The sequence below is a fragment of the Nematolebias whitei genome, chromosome 3 (genome assembly GCF_014905685.2).
Source record: "Nematolebias whitei isolate Nwh7 chromosome 3, NemWhi1, whole genome shotgun sequence".
Classification (NCBI taxonomy): Eukaryota; Metazoa; Chordata; class Actinopteri; order Cyprinodontiformes; family Rivulidae; genus Nematolebias; species Nematolebias whitei.
In genome coordinates, this window is record NC_056500.1 from 40,023,821 (window position 1) to 40,029,820 (window position 6,000).

Here is a 6,000-nt window from a genome sequence, read left to right on the forward strand (position 1 = left end):
CATTAACCATCCATAATTAACTCTTAACCATAATTAACCATCTGGTTCCAGAAGACCTGAGGGTCTTAGAGGGTTCATAAAGTGCAAACATTTCTTAAAAAAAAACAAGACCATTAAAAGCATCAAAAAATAAGCAGAAGGATCTTAAAATGAATCCTAAATGCAACTGGTAGCCATGTTTTAATATAAGTGTGACACATTATGCTTTTCCTTGTTTTGTTAACAAACATGCAGCTGAATATTGGAGTAATTCTAACCTTGTCCTTTTTCTCTTACACCAGAATGAAGAGCATTACAATGATTCAATCTGTGGGTAATAAAAGCATGAGGTATTGTCTGTTGGCTCAAGAGAAAAACGTATAGAACTGTGGAAATGCTTTTGATAAATTCAGTTTTTAACAATTGACTTGAAATAGGTCCTAAACCTGAGGTCAGAATCAAATGTGTTTCCCAAATCTTTGCTTCACTACCAGGATTCATTCCCAGGGCTTTACTTTAGGTTTTTCACTCTGAGCTTCAGTAATGATTATAAAAATGTTGGTTTTCTCCTGAGCTGTAAACTATTTGCCATAGCTTGATGTATAAAATAGAGTTATAAAAATTGTGAATTGGGTTTGTATCATCAGGAGACACCGCAACATAAAGCTGTTAAAATTAATGCTACGTTTCCTGATGGTGTCTCTAATATGAAGCACCTAAAGGTTAAAAACGGTCTGACCTAAAATTAACCCCTGAGGAACACCACAATAAATTTTGTATTTTCTTCATTTGTGTTGATTAATGCTAACAAAATTAACTTGTCTGCTGCAACTGTTGGAAACGAGTTGGCAACTCCAAATGTCAAAAAATATAAATATCTTCCTTTGTAGTTTCACTGAATTCTGGGTGCTTATACCAATGGGATGATTGACATTGTTTTGAGCAACCAACACTGTCGTGGCTTAATTTTGTATTTATGGCTTGAAGAACTGTATTGTAGTTCATGCATATTATTTTGTTGCCCACTCCCACCCATATCATGTGCACATTGGCTCGATTTGTATCACTTTTGCAGTCAGAGAGGTGTGCAGCTTCAGCTTCTGTCAGTGTCATGATCTGAAACTAAAGCAGCAGAGAAGAAGGTGTTATGTCACATAGCCGTAGCACTGTCTAAATGTGCAAAGAAACAAAAGATAGGCTTAGAAAAACAGGTTAACAAAGAGGAGTGAGCAAAGAAATATGTATTTATTTTGTCCTCACCACATTTCTGTGTGATTGCATTCTCATCAATAAACTTAAAAAGTTCATACTGCGCCTGCTTGACAAATGAATTGTTACTTCATCTGACAACAAAATATTTTAGGTTTAGGAAGCTCATTAAAGGCAGACAGAGCCATTTTTCACACTAGGCTACTATTATTTCAACTGTTAGGGTATCTGTAACTTTTACCTAGGATTACATGGTCTTGCAGCCTTTAATCTCTATACCTTTATTGTGTACTTTCATGTGTGAAAACAAAGGCATTTTATTTAGTTTAAGCATAAAAATTAATTAAATTAGTCAAGTTATTTATTTATTTACAAAACAACAGGGTGCAGTAGGCCTGTCATACGCTAACACAGCTTATGTTCACAGCCAATTAATTGTAGGCAAACAGTACAACTTTTATTAACTTTTATTAGGCTGTAAGTTGTAAACAGATTTAATAAAAATGATTTGCTTATTCCTAGTTGTGCTGTACCTCTAACTTTATCTAGATATCAGATTTGGACATTTAAATATAGAATTTGAGGACCCCTTGTCCTCATAGTGTAACATTCATTCAACCTTTATTTATACAGGTTAGTCTCATTGAGCCTCGAGGACTCATTTACGAGAGAGACCTGTTTTAGACAAAGAACGATGAGGTACACACAACAACAGACAATCGTAAAAACATATAGGTAAAATGAAAAGTAAATAAAATAAATTATATACAAAAATGAAACAAAAGCAGCTACATTATAAAGCGATGTTAAATACTAAAACCAGGAGCATGTCTGTGTTATTTTTTGCCATGAACTTAACAGTTGTCTAAAATCCTTTAGCGAGGTTAAGGTTGAGAGCTTCAGATCTTTTTGCAAGATGTTCCAGGAAACAGGAGCGGAGTAGGAGAAGGCCCTTTTGCCAAGTTCAGTCTACACTGAGGGAACACTGCAGGTAATAATGTCCTGAGAGCGCACGCTGTAGCTGCACTCACGCAGAGACATGTAGGAGGAGATGTATGAAGGCAGCAGACCAAGAAGTGATTTAAAGATGAAAATGTACCAGTGAGAGAGTCTGCGTGAAGTTAATGATGACCAGTTAACCAGTGAATACAGAGTACAATGGTGGGCATGGTTGTTACAGCCAGTTATAAATCTTAGTGCACCGTGACAGAAAATGTCCAACATCTGCAGGGTGCTTGCAGGAGCGTTCATGTAAATATTGTGTGAGTAGACGTTAAAATGGTAGGTTAGAGTAAATCTGATTCACCAAATAACACATTTTCTTCCATTTTGATGTTTGGTTACTTCAAAGGTTCAAGGTGACTTTATTGTCATTCGCATCACATGGTACATGAGGTGGAATGAAATTGTGCACTCAAGATCCTAGTTACACCTAAAAATAGTAAAAGTATAAAAAAAGAAACAGTATACAAGGATTTAAGATTTACGCTAAACGTTAATAATATAATAAAGGGTGTATTAAACAGCAGCCTGAACATGAGTCTGTTGTGAGAAGTTGGGTATCAATACAGCAGCTTAAGGGTAAGGAAATCAGCAGCATAGATAAAGTGTCAAATCTCCAACTAAAGAGGCATTACAGTGATTTTCCATCCATCCAACCATCCATCCATTATCTTTACCCATTTCTTCCTTTTTAGGTCGCAGGGGTCACTGGTGCCCATGTACAACATCACTGTGCAAGAAGCGGGGACACCCTGGACAGGTGTCCAGTCCATCACAGGGACACATAGAGACAAACGAGACAAACAACCATTCACTGTCTCACTCACAACTAGAGACAATTTAGAGTTTCTATTGATGTTGTTAAAAACAAACAAACCCAGAAACATCCAGCTTTAATTGCAGTCTCCAAGGTTAAAGATCTGAGTGTCCTTGAAAAGGAAATTTCCCTTGAGTCCCACCCACCACCACATCTTTTACTCCATCTTATTAATTCTCTCTCCTCCCAACTCTCCACAAACCATTACCTTCACCATCCATTACTAGTGCTCCTCCACATTTCTGTCCTGTTTGTGTCTTCTCTCAATCCACAATGCAGCAGCTATTCATAGAAAATATTATGGGGAGTGGGTCCTACGGGAACCATCCTGTTCAGACCCCTGGGGGCCACCCTGCAGATCGGTCAAGCAGACTAGAACTTTCTTCACCTTTCATGCAGTAACACCCTAAGCACAGGGTCTGCTGGAACCACGGTGCTGGATCATACATCCTTCATGGCGTCCCACCAGCAGAGCAGCAGCGATGCTTTAGGAGTCCCACTCTAGCGAAACAATCAATGGGTCAAACAGCCGAGGTCAGATTGTGAATTACACTGATGGGAGGTGCGATACTCATAAATCGCCCTGCAGACTAACGGACCCGCCCGCAGGCTCAGGTTTGTCAGACTAAAAGGAGCAGCTGATTAAGGTCAGCTCAACTTTCACGGCTTTTTGTTTGCCCATCTCCCAGAAGCAAGGCTGTTCTTTAGTTTCAGGATGTACTGATTTGGACCACCTTACTGCTTTATGTGATCAATACCGCAAAGTCAATACGCAAACAACACACACGCACAGCAACAAGCACACACAAATACAGCAAATAATGTGAGGAAGCATGAAACGCAAGCAGGAGTTTGGATCAATATTACTGTAAATTTTGACACATCAAGCATTTATAAACAATTTGGATTTTGTAATAAACTCAATCTTGAAAAGGTAATGCAGTATATACTGCACTACTCAAAATAAAAAGTCTAAAGTGTCTTGGTTTGAGATGAAAGCTATTTATTGTGCTGCAGTGATGGCAGCAAAGCATCACTACGATGTGTTGTCTCCAAGCAAAACTTCAGCTAGTCGTGCAGGTCAGAGGATTTACAAAAAAAAAAGTTTATGCACAAACAAGCAACACATGAATTATGAAACATAGTTAATTTCAAATAGTAGTTTTAAAGTGGATTGAGTGTTTTACAGACGTTAGTTCTGTTTCAGTGCATGCACACTTAGTTACACCTCATCATCTTTGATTTTTTAGATTCTTTGTTGTTCTGTGCTGCCTGGAAGTGTCTCGCTTGTACACACGACCGAGCCAAGAGCTCAAAGCAGCTAAATACAACAAGTGGTAATTTCTACATACTGTAAACCAAAAGCTTCTGGGAAGGCATATCTTTTATCTGGTAATCATCTGTGTTTTGTCATAGGTTTGTATTTTCATTCAAATATTCTTTATACTTTTTAATATTGTATTGCATGCTGTATTGGCTTTGTTTCTTTTGTAGTTATGGTGCGATGCTTTTGTACTCAGAAGTCAGAATGATTGAGTTCCACATGGAACATCTCAAGAAGTTAGAAAGTTTGACTCAGAAGGTCTGATGCCTCGTTACATTTGTACTCGAAAGTTAATTCAATTCAGTTTATTTATGTAGCGCCAAGTCATAGCAGAAGTCATCTCAGGGCACTGAACAGAAACATTCATATATAAAAAACGTGAACACTATTTATCTGAGGAGCAGACTGCTTTGAATTTAACTTCATCGCAGAACTCTCATCAAGTTGAATTTTTCCAGGTCCAAGCTTGAAAAATTTTATTGAACACCCCCAATATTGGAATTACAAATCAGATAGTGTCAACATGAAAATCTTTATGCACATGTAAAGTTCTGATAGCTGCAGTAATACAGTTTTTATTTTGCCTTTGGCCACATAGTATTTCTGTAATCCAGTCACACATCGCACTTATCACTGTCTGTGAGCATATTGTTACAATATTTGAATGCACAAAATGCTTAGAAATTTATTGTTAGCGTGTTGCTAATGGCAGTTAGCTTGGTCCTGTTGCATGTGGATCATGGTATAAACAGCTCCGACTACTTGTCCTGTTGTTTAATTACTTCAGTGGCTTCTAAGAGGTGATCAGTCTTTTTAGTTTAGTCAGATTTGTTCTGTTTAATTGTTAAATTTAAATAAAATATGTTTTGCCTCAAGTTTAGATTTGTTTTGTTGACCTTAGCTCAAAACCCTTTTTCCTGTAAACATAATTTGGGAGTAAAATAAAAATTTATTAAATGAAAAAGAAAGCTTTTATGAGTCTTGTTCTTGTCCCACATTACAGAGCAAATATGGAACTTGGAAATACTTTTTTCTGTCCGATTCACCTTGTGAGTGTAACTTAAATAGGAGAGTTATCAACTTACATTTTGGTGTATGGCTGCATCTACTGTTGGCGTCAGAAAGGCCCCAATCAAAGAATGGGTTGCCACGTCAAAATCCAAGATGGCTGCCAACATATATGTATATAAGTAAACATGGCGAGCTGGAGAACTTGAAAAAAATAAAAGCAATATGCCGATTGCCATTTTGGTGTATGGCTGCATCTAGGTGTAAGAAAGGGTTTTATTCTCTGAGGAAACTAAGCTTTCTAGTTTTTATATTAGAGTACTTCAAAATGTAGTTTCCTCAAATTATTGGGGGGGACCCAAGATTAATTTATGATGGCCAAGGCCACCACTGGCCACCCCCTGGCTCTGCCTATGTGTCTGGTGGTGGATAAGATGACTCCTTCCACTTTACATGATTCATCACTCTGCACTGCCTCAGACTGTCAGGATTTGTTGGACAGGAACAAACCCAGTAGTGCAGACAGGACTCAACTCGGCAGATTACAAAAATAAGTATGTTAATAGAGAATAAAGAACAAAATACCAGTTGACGTGGCAGCAAGACTTACATGAAAAAAACGGTAGGCTCAGAAGGAAACTCAGGAAGGACTCAGGGAGCT